This window comes from Pinus tabuliformis, chromosome 1_1 (assembly GCF_031772625.1).
Source record: "Pinus tabuliformis cultivar Carrire ecotype Pingquan chromosome 1_1, CPIR1, whole genome shotgun sequence".
Classification (NCBI taxonomy): domain Eukaryota; kingdom Viridiplantae; phylum Streptophyta; class Pinopsida; order Pinales; family Pinaceae; genus Pinus; species Pinus tabuliformis.
In genome coordinates, this window is record NC_142297.1 from 897822521 (window position 1) to 897839534 (window position 17014).

General features: G+C 40.5%; 2 pseudogenes across 1 annotated transcript; one reads left to right on the top strand and one right to left on the bottom strand.

Annotated features, from left to right (window-relative positions):
* Window positions 1-1582: 1582 nt before the first annotated feature.
* On the bottom strand, window positions 1583-8851 carry LOC149217297 (putative metal-nicotianamine transporter YSL12; annotated as a pseudogene). Its single transcript, XR_016250142.1, has 6 exons — window positions 8792-8851; window positions 7682-8093; window positions 7431-7603; window positions 7202-7299; window positions 6914-7048; window positions 1583-2215 (listed from the first exon to the last, which is right to left on the bottom strand). The product of XR_016250142.1 is annotated as a putative metal-nicotianamine transporter YSL12 (transcript).
* Window positions 8511-15245, top strand: LOC149217298 (uncharacterized; annotated as a pseudogene).
* The last annotated feature ends 1769 nt before the right edge of the window (window positions 15246-17014 follow it).

Below are 17014 nucleotides of genomic sequence, written 5' to 3' on the forward strand. Positions count from 1 at the left end.
GAACTCCATTTTTTATACATGCGAATATAAAAACCCTTTATCCCCTATTATGTGATCAATATATTATGTCATTTTTTCCCCAATATATATCTGACAATATGAACACATGAGGTATGTAATTTCTCCCCAGTGAAGCCCCTATAGAAATATGACTCCCTCAGTTGTGGATGTAGGTTCTTCTACCATAGCTTTTGTAGATGAAGTTGCTGATTATCTATGTAGAATTTCTAATCTTTGAACTTCAAGAAGTTTTTCCCTACTTGCTAATTATTAAATGCATATATCAGAAGTTGTTATGCTACTATATGGTCTAGTGGGGGTGATCTTGGAATTGAACTATGTCCTCTACTTACAAATCTACCACTAGAATCTCGTTCTTTATACATGCATCCTAGATGATTTTAATTTTTTTTTTCTTTTTTCTTTTTTTAACTATGTAACTAAAGAATAAATGAAGCTATAATGAAGTGAAATTATGACAACTCCGGTTTAAGGAGAACCGCACAATCATGATGCACAATATTTTACACTTTGTTTTACCACTCCTCCTAAGTAACGTATTTTGAATTAAAAGGCATCCTAGATTAAAAGTAGATACCTATGTATATTTCCCCAACAACAATGCCCAAAATGTTGGGTAATTTAATTGTTGGTTAAATTTCCTATCCTTAAATTATCAATCCAGGGTTCATGAACTTGTGAAGTACACTTGCACTATATATGCTATGAGATCAACTTTTAATTGGAAACAAAACTACTCTAATTGCAAGATAAAAACACACACACAAATATATTAATGAAAATACCTTAGTAAGCACACACATGCATTCTTTTTTTGAGACTGAAATCAAATAAACCACCAAATTTAAGGCTTTGAAAATTAAATGAAATCAAAGCAAACTATGCTAATGTGAAAGCTTATAATTTCTATTTTATTGACAAGGAATGAAATATATTCTATTATATTTTGAAAGATAAATTTACTCTTGTACTTTCAATGGAAATCTAAACTATTTGGCTTGAAAAAAAATTAATCTATGGAGCTTGAGGAAAATTTAATCTAATCTTTATTACTTCAAAGTAAATTTATACTACTATGCTATAAAAGAAAAGTTAATCTATGAGAATTTGGAATTAAACTATTCTAGGAAGCAATGACGAGAGAGCAATAAAATATCATTCTAAAATAAAAAATATAATAAAAAACTAGCAGAAACCAAAATTGAGGAAGCCCAAGAGATTACGAGTGTGCGTGTGCTGAACCACAGCTAACCATAACTAAACATAAATATAAATATGAGACTAAGCTGGAAATAAAATAAAAGTAAATATTTTTATTATTTTTGTTCTTTTATCATGTGTTTGAATAGTACGAAGGTAAAATTATAACTAAGAACAAAGCATAAAAATGAAGCAGAGTATGAATAAAGCATCTAATCGAACTAGAGTTTAAACAAGGAGGCACTGTCGTAGCAGTAGTCCCTGCCGGGGTTGAGAAACCCCAGTTGTTTGAGTTGCCACGCAGAATAAAATTAGTTGTTTGAGTTGCCACGCAGAATAAAATTAATGTTTCAAGCATTTGTTAACCATGCATCCTGCCAGTACGCCGCCATGCTCCGAAGATGAAGATGGCTAGTTTCCCATATGTTGAGATCAGGCTCCCATTTGTGAGCCCACATCCATATGCATTGCAGAATGCAAACACAGGTGCCACTGTGTATGCCACCAGAACAAAGCACCATTTCACAGGATGAAAAATCTGTGGGATGACTCCCATGGATATAGCAGCAAGGGCCACATACACAGCTCCAGCCACCCATAGGGGTATGCTGTCTTTCATAAACATCTCATTCCGCCGCTGCTCATCATAGCACCCCCTGGTGCCTCATTCCCATCACTGTTAACCACTGGAAGACCATTGCGGTTCCTCCTTTCTTTCCTTTGACTATAGAGATTGGTCCCACTGATGACCATGATTTTGAAGAAATTGTAGAGTCCATCGCCCAATATGAGAGCAATGGACACAAAGACCCTGTAACCTTGAAGGCCCTGCATACTGGTGTCAGCGGCAGTGTACCAGTCGCCCTTGTGGTTATGTATAAGAGGCCACATGAGACCCCAAGAGATGACTGCTCCAAACAATATGGACAAGTTTACCAAGTGAGGACAGATCATCCCAGCTCCTATATATGTCGAGCTGAAGTCGAAGAAAAATCTGCAATACACCTAACATCAAAATTGTAAGTAATAAAAGAAATCAGTGGATTTCAGAATATATTTGAAATTTGCTATAAAGATAATTTCAGTCATCCTTATTTTGATTACCAATTTTGGGAATCAGGCCGACATAAGTGACATCAATTTCTAGATATTTCTGCAGAGTTAAGTCAAATAAGCAAGTTTTTAAAGGTTTAGGTAATTTTCATCAAAAACCTTTGAAGTTAACAGATTTTGAGAATATACTAAAATCTGTACAAATAACAAAGAAATCAAACAAAAACATGTTCTGCAGCCTCCTTGGCCTCTTTCATTAATCTTCTCAAATGAAAACCTAAACCTCAGTAACCTAAACCTCACTAATGTTTATATATTCTAAAATATTTCCCATATCTGCAATCCAAATAAAGATGTCCACAAGAACAAACTAAAACTATAATAGCTTTCCTCGCTAATTAAATTGGGTAACCAAACAAATAAACTCTCATCAACCCATTCAATATGAGTGCAGCTACATTAATGTAGCCAGAATTGCAGTAACGTCAGAAGATGCCTTCATGACTGTTACTCCTGTGAATGAAATGCACCCATGTGATAATTTAGACTTAACTCAGTGATACATATATACTCACCCCATTCCCTCATTCCAGCGACAAACAAATGCGATGAACAGGAGTCTTCAGCAAACAATAGGTATATATAGTCTTAATTAAAGTCATAGATTATAGAACGTTATGGGCAATGATTATCATTATTCGAATCTATTTGCAAATAGTCTCACCAGTATGTAGTTGTTTTAAATTTTTCCTGTGAATGAAGACTTCTGTTTCGGAATATTTCTTGATGATGTTTCTGCTATTGCCTCAAGTATTTTTCATCAACAAATTCATTTTTAGGCATGATGTTGTTCTTGTTTTAACTTTTTCCAACGTCATTTTGTTTCTTTTTAACATTTCCTTATAAATGGAGGGTTTATCTTTGACATCACTCTGTTTGTGCTTCAATGTTCTGGTCAATTCTACTGTCATGACAGCCCTGCGTTGAGAATTGAGTACAGCATTATAATTGTTGGTTTGAAAGTTTCCGAAGATGATGACAAACTTGATGAAGTCATGAATAATTTGTCAGTTGGTCAGTTTGCCCTCCTTGATGATGCCATTTTTTTTTGAATAGATATTTGGTTGTCCCTGAAAGAAGTAAGAAAGAAAACAGAATGTTTAATACCCCTTTGCCAGAGATCCCTGCCAACCATCACATAAATTTTAACATATTTTATGTTTGGCATGATCGTCAAGCACAGAGAAAAGGGTCATTTTCCTTCTCATATTACAAGATGGTTACATTGGATTACAGACCTCACTTGGCATGGGCTGATTTCATGACCATTGATTTCTTAAGTTCTCAAGCACTCCCACAACGAAAGCATGGTCATTTATTTGACATTAGTAAAATCATGCAATTATACCAAGGAAAGCGACACGAATCGGGCATCCAAAGCATATATGACTTAGTACACAAATATATAGCCCCACTAACAACCTACAAAGAAACTGCGAAACAATGTAAAATCTGCGAAAACTAAGAAAACATAGAGGAAACATACAGCCTTGCGCGCTCCTTCTCGATGGCCTCCTTGCTGCCAAACTGAAAAACAAAATATAAATAAAATTACAAAATCAGGAACAGTAGAGCTATAAAACATACAATGGATTCGAAACTACTAGCATAACAGAAATAAAATGCCCAAATCTATTTGTTTCCCATACTGAGCATCACAAATTAGTGAAGATGAATTTTACTGAGCATCACAGTGGTAATAGCACCTCTGTGGCTGTACACAACACCTTTAGGACTAGACGATAATTTCAACAATATAAAATTCAAGATATGCTATTAAAATTTATTTGTACCATAGAACCAGCTATCAACTAGAGCTTTGCTTTTGGGAGGATTTTTATGATGCAGACCTAGGGTCTACATGTCAAAGTAAAAACATTTCAATAAAATACAACATTAAAATTTCATAATATTGAATGAGTTGAAAAAACTTCTTCGTGCTCTATACATTTTGCTCCCATTTGGTGTTTGGCATTCTGCTCTCCTAGCAATATCTAGAGACAGGAAGCAATTGTTTGCCTCAAATCTAATTGCCTTATGGACCATATTGATATGCACTTGCTTATCAATATTTGTAGGTTCACTGTCTATCAAATATGTGTTCAAACATCTGCAGCTTTCTTCCAATGCACAGAAATCTATATATAGGGGTCTCGACTTTGCAAATGTTGAGATTTTGAAGTTTAAAACACAACTCAACTGTACTGTTTCTGAAATTAAAGGAAAAATATGAATGTTGAGAAACTATGAAGTAGAACTTGGAACCCTGTAGAATTAAATTTATAAGTTTAACTTCTGTTATAGGAATAAAGATTTCCTTCAGTAAATAAGGAAAAACAATTTTATAAGTTTGAAAAATGTAAAAAACTTTGAAGAAATAGCAAGAACAGAACCTGGCACCCTTGAATCTCAAACCTATTGAGATACTTTAAAGTTATTAGAAGATTCTGATCTTTTTCAATTTCAGCTACTTAACTATTTGCTGTACTTTAACAAATTAAGATCACTTTGCACTTCAATTCGTGATCTCTTGCAAACATCAATTAGAGCGTGATGTTGAAACACTTAAAGCAAAGGCAAATCTTGTAAGCATTCGCAATGTAAGTTGTATTTTGTTTCTTATGTTGTTGCTTCATTAATTTTAGTCAAATTTTGGAATGCCTTTTCTGTATGGAATTCTTAGCAAATTTAAATTCAGTTTTTAACTTACTAACAATGAATTGGGCATGAAATTGTCAAGCTCTTTTTTACTTGGCCTACCATAATCCTTCAAACTAGGGGTTTTGTCACTTGTGTGATGGGATCTTCCTACCATTTAATCCCAACTAGCTTCCCCTTTCTTTCCCTCTTGGCCCCTGAGCATCAACCATATTAAAGTACCATAGACAAACCAGTGAGCTTTTGGAAGTTCATCAGCTTTCCACTTCCAAATTTGTGTTCTTTTTTTTGCAATGCAGGTCAAATGAATATTTACTAATTGCAACATGTGCACATCAAGATTAATCAAAATTGACATTAATCCCTATGGTGTGTCTATTCTCTAAATTCTAATCGATGAGAACAACAACATAGAGAGAGACTAGATTTGATACATCTCCCATTCATCATTGGAGGGGGGCCAGCGGGGAAGTAAAAATGCCTGCATTTTGCCAAATAAAGTTCAATGAACTTTTGAAAAGAAAACCCAAAGCTTTTTTTTTCCTTATTGTAGACAAGATGTCTAGATTTTGGAGTAAGGATCCCTCCTACATTGCATCCTGATACGTTCATTGGGTTAGAAAGAAATGGAATCCATGTTACCCTTAACATTATCACCTAGGCCAGTTAGAATTTTGAAGGAGTTCAAAGTTGATGGCATGGTGGAATTTTTGGGTTTTATTTTGGCCTCACTGGGGTTAAAAGGCTCCTAGGATTCCAAGAGAGGACACAAACAGTGTGCCCTTTTGTTGTGGCCTCCAAGGGTGACATTTTGAGGGGATTGCATTGGCTCCTTGATTGTGGATGAGGCCATTGGCTTTCTTCTAGCTATCCCAACAGAAGTCAAAGGATTGCTATCTTGTGCCTTTTGGGCTATCATAGCCTGTGTCTTGTGAATTCGTTTGGACCACTTGAACCCATACATCTTCAATGTCCTTGTTTGAGGCATACTATGATATGTTGTCAAAATATCACAAGTTGATGTAAAATATTGGGGATATTTTGAAAATTTTGGATTTTTTTGTCCACTTTAAAGAGAAAAAGCAGGGGATTGAAAGCAAAAGGGTTATTCACTGTTATATCCTAATATTTTTTTTAGTTTCCCGATACTCTATTATTTCTGATAAGTTTCTTTTCAGTCTCTTGGCAATATATTCACCAACATGATATTTGCAACATTGGGACATTGAAGAGCGTGAGGTGTTGGGTTCTTTTCAGTCTCTTGGCAATATATTCACCAACATGATATTTGCAACATTGGGACATTGAAGAGCGTGAGGTGTTGGGTGAGAGCCTTTCCTTTTCAAGGTCTTTAGACAAGTTAATTTTAAGGCAGAACCTCTTCTGAGGAGGAGGTTTTGAGAACCTTCTAGGTTGATGGCAGATTTAGTTGCCCAGATAATTTTGATATAAAGGAATGAACTAAATTGCATGGACAGGCCAGGAATTTTTTCCCTTACAGGACAACAGAGCTGTGGACACTGCTTAGCCGAAAAGTCCTCTAACCAATGGGAGAGTACAACAAAAGTATTCATGCATAACCAAGTGCTGCAAGATGTGATAGCTCAACATGCAGACTATTTGGAAATAAAATATAAATTGGCCTTTAGTCAGGCTTCTGCTACTTTAGGAATGCCAGCGATGTAGTTTCCACATCTCAATCCAGTCCTAAATGCAGGACATATGCTTGATCCCAAATCTCACGAGCTCAAAATCAAAAGCAATAGTACCCAGAATTCCAATCCAAATAAAGATGTCCACAAAAACAAACTAAAACTATAATAGCTTTCCTCGCTAATTAAATTGGGTAACCAAACAAATAAACTCTCATCAACCCATTCAATATAAGTCAACGAAAGCCATATCCAACCCAAATACATACCTCTGATCCCGAGCTTTTAATCCAAAAGTAGGAAACTGCTGAAAGCCACAATCATCGCCAGCTGTGAAAAACCACTGAAAGAAACCCCAGAGAAAACTCAACGTGAAGAATTTTCCAAGAGATCTGACTTGTTTCCTGCGATATTTGAGGGCAATTGAGGGTAAGAAGAAAAATTCATTGATACTTAAAAGTGGGGATGAACTAGGCTGTGAATATATCCATTTGATCAAGTTCAAACATTTGTAATGTTTCGTTAGTTATACTATTCTGCCATTACATTAGCATTACCTGGCTAGCTTGTCTCCCTGAGGAGTGTGGAATCCATTTATGAGAATAGCTGTTGCTGTACCACTTGGATAGGTGAGCTTATAATCTATCACCATTATCTAATAAGCAGCCAAGAAGAAAGCCAAAAAAATTGAAATTCACATTCACTGCAATAAATACCAAAATAATAACAAACATAAAATTTCCAAATCAAAACTACACTCATTCTTAGGAATCCAAGTTTCATTACCTTCCGAAGCGGTACCACAGCTAACAGTCCTACAAAACTCACGACAAAAAGAAAACCAATAATCCAACTAAGACTTGGATCTTTGACATTCTCTGCAGTATTCCCAGGGGTAGTTATATCTGCCTGTTCATAGATCTTTCTGCTCATACCCAACAAATATGATCCAAATCCCCCTGCCATTATATCCAATTCAGAAAACCAAAATGGAATAATAATTCATCATGAAAAGTTTCAGAGTCATCCATACATACCGCTGAATGCAATCCCATAACAAGCCACCACACAGGTTTGAATCACGGTATTCTCTTGTCTGGTGAACGGAGTCTTCAACAACCCGATCTTGTCGAGGAATTTGGTCCATATTTTGATGAAAAAGAATCCCAACAATCCGGCAGAAACATTGAGAGAAGGGATGATTCCGGTGGTGAGGTTCAATTTCATGACAATTATACAAAACATAATACCCAGCACCATGCTCACAAACATTGCTCTGAATGTGATCTGTTCTGACCAAGGAGGCACCTTATTCTCGTCAAAGATTTTCTCTATGCTCAGCTCTTTCTCTTCAATCTTACTCGACGTTACATCGTTGTCTTCCCAGTTAGCATCGCCAGAGCTTATTTCTTCGCCATTCTTCACATGATAAACTCTTTTTTTTTTGTTCTAACGATCAAGGTTGTTGACCAGACCTTGTAGCCATCAATTCCTCCTCTGCTTGGTGATGCATTTGCTCAAACCGTGTAGTAATTATAGGCTTTAGAGATGTCTTCAGAGAGTGCTCCAGAATGCATCTCCGACACTTGCACTTCAAACCCCAGTACTTGCACCTGGCTTGGCCCTGCACTTGAAACCCCAGTACTATGTCCTTGGTGCGAATTGATTTACTTGGCCCTGCACTTGAAACCCTAGTACTATGTCCTTGGTGCGAATTGATTTACTCGACAGAAATGAAAGAGAATGCAAAACTTGTAATGGATGTAGAGATGTACCTTTGCAAAGGACACTTGGAGTGCATGCCGAAATGTCACATACAAAGTAGTAATAAATCACCATGTTTTACACTGTTTGGGCCCACAAATTTACCATTTGTCTAACTCTTTGGGCCCACTACTCTACAGCTTGTCTTGCATGCGATAGCTCAAACTGCAAGATGGACAAGTTGTCTTGCCTTCATCCTGGTTGGAATTCTAATTCCTTAACCAACCTCGCTAGAGTGCAAGAATATTGCCATATTCCTCTAGCTTTGATTACAATAATCCACCCCATGCACTTCTGTTATTGAATCTACTCTCAACACTGCATGCACTGCACCTCTACCCGACTTTACAGGTGTTGTCTCTCATGTTGTTTATGCCTATGACCGATGACCTGGCTGCTGCAACAACTTCAACTTCTGAAATATAATCAGAAACCCTAGCCATGGCGGTAGCAACATCATTTGTTGTAAAAACACAGCAATGCTACTCCTTTCCCCATTCCGGTGGGCGGATTTCGTCTGCACCACAGAATCCACAATCTCAGTTCACAAGGAAATCGAAGGTAAAGTTTTCCTTTAGCTTTCTGGATAGTGGGAGCCCCTGGAATGCTCTGGTCGACTATCAATTACAGTCCAATAACAGACATCGAATTAATAGCAGCTTACCCCGACCTAGTAGTACTCGTATGGTAATCTTAGTGATTCACCGCGGCAAATATTTTTCCATTGTGCTCTGTTAATTCATTGATTATGAGGACTGAATCTTGGCATTGGTTTGGTAGGAGGCGAGATTGTTTGGGCCTGCAGTCTTCCCGACATCGAAGCTCAAAGTCTTATTTCTTGGAGCATAGGAAGAGAATCAGCTGGGGCATTTTCTGAGGATTTATACGCTCACACACAGTGACATCACGGCCAAGTTATCGTTGCCTATTTCTGAAACAATCAATAAATATCACGTCGGCTCGTGTTCTATTTTGTTGAATCTTTTGAAAATAGGATTTTTATAGCTTAGAAGTTTAAAGCCTGCGAGTTCTTTATATATGTGCACAAAATAGGATTTTATGGCTAAGAAGTTTAAAGCCTGTGAGTTCTTTATATATGTGCAAAAAATAGGATTTTTATGGCTCAGAAGTTTAAAGCCTTAAACCTTTTCTTGGCTTCGGCCAAGAACTCGCCCTGCTCGTCTTGGCGGTAAAGCTTTCTAAAAAAACCAATGCGGGAGCATATTCTCTTATCTAAAGATGCCTGACCATGTGAGAGATTAGGGGTCCATTGATATGGTGTTTGCCATTGTATTGCACCCATTCCCGGCATCTATTTAGATGCTTTCAGTTGTTCTTCCATACCAACTTGGTTGCCCAGCGCTGCTCACTTTTTGCCTTACCTTTTTGCCAGGAACCCATAGGCCTTCTCTTTATAAATGGCTCAAAGGTTTAAACCCTATTATTTCTCTATATATAAGCATAGTTGCAGGGATGGTATAACAGGTTACAGAGAGACGAAGTTCTTGCGCAGTGGAAGAAATGTCAGCAAAAAATGTCTTTGCACGTTCACTGTCATATAAGCGGAGGGCATTGGCTCCTGGACGCCATTGCCAGACTTAGATTTTACATCTTCCGCAAGGAACTGCCTATGGTACGCCTCTTATTTTCCTTCATTTCTTTGTTTTTTTAAAAAGATTTCAAGGTATATTTGCAATAAATTTTATTATCTTGTTGTATAACCTTTCAAAATGAAAACATATATATACCATTTTGAAAATAGACATACCAAGGAACTGGAGCACGTCGAAAGGCTGGAATTGAAAACTTGCAGACTCTTCTGGGCAGGCGGGGACAAAACGACAGGACAAAATGACAACGAAATAGTGAAGGAGTGGCCCTAGTTTTTGCTTGAGCCTTCTGCACCGACTATCTTTTACCATACCAGAGTTGCATGTTAATATCCATGTGGAAGGTGTAAGGCCTTCGCGACTCGGGCAGGCGAGCGACGGGCGCGCGGCACGGCGAGTGCACACGGGTGCGACTAGCGGACGGTTAACGCGACGGGCGGGCGCTCCTTGCACGACGAGCGGGCGGACAATGCGACGAACCTCCGAACCTTGTGCGACAAACCTAATGCGACGATACATGAAAGCACATAATACTTAGTGTGAAAATGAATTGGAGCGAAAGGTTTATACCACGATTGGAGAGGCTTGCACGATGGAGCAAAGCCGACATATACTTTGGTATTGTATGGGCGTTATGACAGAGTTTAGGGGGTCGGCCTTAAGGCTGGACACCCCTTACACTTGAGCAGGCTAGCGTATATATTAGTGAACGCAGAGCCTCATTTGCAACACACAACTTCGCATCTCTCTCTACGCATTGGATAGGGGTAAAAGGGAGGCGCAGAAATAAAGTAGAGTGCGCATAACTCATGCGCTCTACCGTAGAAGTGCGCAGTTTTACCGGGAGACAAGTGTAGGTGTTGAGGTACGGTTTTGAGGTGGATTTGTGCAGAACTTAAAGGAGGAGTTCTTGGTGTCTCGGGTGAGCACCCTCCTACCATATGAGGTTGGCACATGTATTGTAAAGGCTGTCTTTGCCTTGGTTGTAAATTATTCTAAGTATAGACTTGGAGTTTTGCCAAGTATACTTGATGATGTATTATTGAAGAACTGTTATAATATATTATTGTCGGGCAGACTTTACCGGGAGTTGCCCCTCCCTTTATACTTGTGTGCAATTGTTATTGTTCTTGGTTAATTGCATATGGATAATGAATGAGTATGGGCTTCATTAAGTATAAAGGATAAATGCATTTTACTTGGTTGCGAAACACAAACTAAGTAAGGACAAGTGAATTAGGCGTAGTCCATGTGCACGAGTATTGTTAAAAAGAAAGTGTTCGGTGGTGCCGCACCTCGCCGGCACGGTTGAAAGACTACCGTAGGCTTGGGGGCGTGACAGGTGGTATCAGAGCTGATATCCTGGTTGATGATTGAAGCATTGAAGCTGATACACACCTTGATAGGTGGTATCAGAGCAGGCTGATGATCGGGTTGACGATGAAGTGCTGATCCCACTGCACTATCGTGACAGGTGGTATCAGAGCAAGGTTTGCTCGTGAAGACTTGGAAATTTGATAGTTGATGTTGAGCAGGGTTGCTCGTGACAGGTACTGCAGGTGAAGGAAACCGTTTCACACGAAGTGGAACAAGGGTTGGTTCTAATTGCAGGTAACTTGGTGAAGCTGTTGAATGGTTGAAACTAGATTGAAAAAGAGCAAGAAGTTGTTAGAGATGGCAACTGATTCTCAGGCTGGGTCTAGTCATACAATGAAGGATACTACTCTTGGGTTCATTGAAAAGGTGATTGAAAAGATGGAGGCTTTGGAGACTTCTTGGGATAAGAAGATGGACTTGCTTGCTAAAGAGCAAGAGACCAACTTGAAGACCAAGGAAGAGCTTGAAGAACTGCGAGTACAACATGATGAACTCCGAGCACAGTATGAGTACACCGATCTTATGTGTACACAACTTGAAGTAAGAGTCAAAGAGGTTGAAGAATCAAGGGATCAAGGTCTTGCAAAGATCGTGAACTTGAGGAAAACTATTGACTTAGCCAATGATGAGATAGCGGTGTTGAAGAAGGCAGTTAGGCACAACTCAAGTGGAGGAGTACCTCATATGAAAGTCAAGGAACCAGAATCTTATGATGGCACAAGGAATGCAAAAACTCTTGGCAACTTTCTATGGGACATGAAGCAATACTTGGAACGATTGGGTCTATCTGATGATGAGACAAAGGTCAAGGTAGCTGCTCAGTTCTTAACAAAGGATGCTAAGATGTGGTGGCGAAGGAAGTTAGATCAGATTGCCAATGGTAGTGCTGATGACATTACTTCGTGGGATGACATGAAGAAGGCTTTGCAGACTCATTTTAGTCCTCAGGATGAAACATGGGAAGCAAGGACGAAGATTAAGTACATAAAACAAACCGGAATCCTACAAGCATATCAGCGCGAGTTTGCAAGTGCAGCTCTGGAACTTCCTGACATGGCGGAGAAGGACAAGGTGTTCAACTTCATTATTGGGTTGAAACCTTGGGCACACAATGAAGTGAAGAGGCAAAAGATTAGGACACTTGAAGAAGCTTTTGCTGCTGTTGACAGGTTGGTGGAACATTATGATGAGACTTCTGATGATAGGAAGAAGAAGTCCGAGAAACCGAAAGATAAGAAGAAGGAAGATGCTTCAAAATCGGATGATAGTTCGAAGATGAAGAAACCTTTGAAGTGTTGGATTTGTGCTGGTCCACATACGGTGAAGAATTGTCCTTCTAAACCAAAGGTGGCTGCTATTGCACAATCTGATGGAAAGAATGAAGGTGCTTCTGTAGGGATGATGCAGATACTTGGTGCTTCTGCTACTACGGAGGTGGTCTCTAGGAGAGATCCTGAAAGGAACAGATTGGAGTATGTTCAGATGAAGGTTGGAGGTGCTGATGTACTCACTATGGTGGATAGTGGGGCTTCTCACAACTTCATGAGTGAAGATACTGTGAGAAGAATTGGACTGAAGTTTGTACCGGTAAAGGCACAAATGAAGACAGTGAATTCTCCTCCTATAGAGATTCTTGGTATAGCTGAGAAGGTGGACACTACACTTGGTGAATGGACCGGAAAGGTGGACTTCACTATAGTGCGGATTGATGACTATGAAGTTGTATTGGGGATGGAATTCATGAAACAATTTGAGGCTATGGTTGTACCACATTTGAGGAAGCTCTACATTTATGATGGAAGGGAAGATGTACCCATTGGTGTTCCAACCATTGGTGTGACAAAACCTGATCATAAATTAGGAGGAATGCAAATGGAGGATAAGGAGAAGGTGAACAAGCGGTTGTCCACTGTTGAGGCAAAGCTTGTGGAGCAGTCATTGGTCATTAGATCACTTTCAGATAGCATCTTGGATTTGTCAAGAAGGCTAGAGCTGGTGGAAGATGATGATGATGATGTTGATGAGGTATATGTGAGGCCGAATATCCAGAAGGAAGACCGGGAGGCATATCTACAAAGGATGGAGGTTGAGGATCCTGATAGATGGATTGAGTTGATTAGTGAGGGAGAGCCTTCAGGCTCTACTCCCTCTACATCTTCTTAGATGAAAAGAGAAGATGGGGCTCATTGTTAGCTGCTCATGGCAGTGAGTCCTTAAACATGTTGAGCAGGTATGATTGATGGTGCAGGGATGGCTTGGCATCAAGCATCATGACATGTTGCAGATGGATGGAGTTTCCATGGACCTGAGCATGGATTGTAGATTCTTGATGAGTCGAGGATGTGGCAGATGTTTGAGGAACAATTGATGAGGACATGAGGATGTTCACTCTCATGGATTGGGCGTGATGGTTGGATTAGCTACCCAACTAGTTCAGACATGGGGTCGCGAAGTGTACAGAGATGTGTTGGCATTATGCTGGAGTATCATGACAGAGGTTCACATGATGACATATAGATCAAGATGACTACTGTTATATTGAGATGAGATGTTGACACATGATTGAGGTGTGTTAGCACTTGTTGGCATAGCATGGGCAGTTTGCACATGGTGATGATGATATGATGGAGCTTGACACATTGTTGCAATGGGCATGTAGCTTGAGTTGGAGGGATCGACCTTCCATGGTGGAGAGTAGCATGGGAAGATTGTGACAAGGTGGTCATGGACATCTGACATACATTAGTATGGAGTATCTTGGTGACAGTTGATTGCTAAGGTGGAGCATGATGGAGATGGGATTCTACATATGTTGAAGGGATGTTTGCCTTATGTGGAGGAGTCAACATCATGGTTGATGATGATCTTGGTGGAGAGCTACCGAGATGGTATGTTGTCAAGGACGACAACGATATCAGGTGGAGGAGGATGTAAGGCCTTCGCGACTCGGGCAGGCGAGCGACGGGCGCGCGGCACGGCAGGCGCACACAGGTGCGACGAGCAGGCGGTTAACGCGACGGGCGAGTGCTCCTTGCACGACAAGCAGGCGGACAATGCGATGAACCTCCGAACCTTGTGCGACAAACTTAATGCGACGATACATGAAAGCACATAATACTTAGTGCGAAAATGAATTGGAGCGAAAGGTTTATACCACGATTGGAGAGGCTTGCACGATGGAGCAAAGCCGACATATACTTTGGTATTGTATGGGCGTTATGACAGAGTTTAGGGGGTCGGCCTTAAGGCTGGGCACCCCTTACACTTGAGCAGGCTAGCGTATATATTAGTGAATGCAGAGCCTCATTTGCAACACACAACTTCGCATCTCTCTCTACACATTGGATAGGGGTAAAAGGGAGGCGCAGAAATAAAGTAGAGTGCGCATAACTCATGCGCTCTACTGTAGAAGTGCGCAATTTTACCGGGAGACAAGTGTAGGTGTTGAGGTACGGTTTTGAGGTGGATTTGTGCAGAACTTAAAGGAGGAGTTCTTGGTGTCTCGGGTGAGCACCCTCCTACCATATGAGGTTGGCACATGTATTGTAAAGGCTGTCTTTGCCTTGGTTGTAAATTATTCTAAGTATAGACTTGGAGTTTTGCCAAGTATACTTGATGATGTATTATTGAAGAACTGTTATAATATATTATTGTCGGGCAAACTTTACCGGGAGTTGCCCCTCCCTTTATACTTGTGTGCAATTGTTATTGTTCTTGGTTAATTGCATATGGATAATGAATGAGTATGGGCTTCATTTTTTTTTTTTCAATTAAGACTAATTCTATTAAGCAAAAATATTGTACACGAGGATACATTCCAGAGAGGCAGGAAACCGGCAACCGGAAATGATAAGACTATCAACCTCGGTTCCGGAGAAGGAATTAAGCAAGCAAGGAGCTACAACAAGTCACTGGTAGCCTAAAGAAGCATTGATTCCTACCCTGAAAGGGTAGAGGCATCAACACGAAGCTTTTTCCCTTTCCTTTTTTTGACTTCAACCCAACCATTTTGGGGTGGATGAGCAATAACAACTTGAAGATTGGGGTCCTCCACAGGAGAGCCCTCCTTTTCTGAATCAGAGGAGGAGGACAAATGGACACGTTTCTGAGCAATGGCTGAGTCAGAGGAAGGCGCCAGACCATCTGTGGGAGGGGCCACGAAATGAGGCGGCTGATTCAATTCTTCATCACTATCTTCATCTTCAGAGCTGGAGGAATCAGAATTCATGACAGGAGGAGGAGAACAAGGAGCCCATCGTTTAGCCTTGGGCTTGGAGACGTTGGCCTTGTTCTTTTTTGCTGGGCGAGATGGGCATGTATTCTGCAAATGCCCAGATTGGTGGCAATGGCGGCACCGAAAAGCAGTATTCTCGTAATCCAGTGTCTGGGTCCAGACGAAGTCGTTAATCTTGAGATTGATTTGTTCTGGAAGTCCTTTGCTCAGATCTAATTCCACACATATTCTTGCATATGAGTAGAGACCTTTGGATTCCCACCATAAATCACCATTAATGAAGCTGCCCAAGGTGTCTCCTATGGCTCTGAAGACACGAGTACTCCATAGGTGGGCAGGTAAGTTTGGAAGCCTGATCCATACAGGTGTCTTGGTAATGACTGCAGTAGCTGGATCAAAATCTGGGAACCAAGGAGTCAAGAATAGTCCTGCAGTTCCCATGAACCAAGGGCCTTCTGCTAAGGCCTTTTCATAATGCTTACTGTTGTCAAATAAAACAATGAAATAACCTTTCGAACAAAAAAAGATCTTACAATGATGTGTCCAGTTTGCATGGATCCATGCATAGAGATCCTGAGATCGCGGCCACAATCCGTTGAATCTGCAAATGATGGCTCTTTCTGCAAATTCTTGAAGATGGGAAGCCAGATCTTCATGAATGAGTTCAACAGAGGGAACTTCTTCAATCTTGTCAACCAAGAAGGCCTTAGATTTAAGGGCTTCCGGGGGTTTGGGGATCTCAGAGTGAACTGCGTCTTTGTATGAGAAAGGCCGAGAAGAGGAAGACTGTCCCGCTGCACCTCCTCTCAAACGAAGGGTTACCACCACAGAGCTGTTCCTGGAAATGCTGTAAGCAGAGAGGGGAAGAGGGTCTTCAAGTTGTTTACCTTGAAAGAGGAGTCGCTGAAAGCTTGAAGGGATCCCCATTCTGCGCTCTAGATTCAGTTTGAGTTCCTGCACCAGATCTGAAGGGCTAACCCATTGCATGATGGTTCTGCCTGTAGGCTGAGAAATTTGGATCTGAAAGGAGTCAGGTAAGGGCCTTGAGCTTCCTAGAGCAGATCTGCCATGGCCATTTCCCATCTGGGGGAGCAGACCTGCAAGATCTTGGCCAGGATGTGTACAGATCTCTGGATCTGGCCAGAGCGTGGACTGTTCTGCCTTCTGGGTGACCGGATCTGGCTGATCTTTGTCAAATCTGAAGCAAAGACTGTGCTTCGGAAAGTGAGTGATTTCCCCAAATCTTAACAAAGACCAAGCTAACATTGAGATCGCCTGCTCTGGTTTGTGGCCAAAGCGCACGGATGACTGTCCGGTCGAGACCAGAATGGCGAGTGCAGATCTGCTGTGAAGGCATAATGATCCCGCTCTGTGCTTGCCGCGGC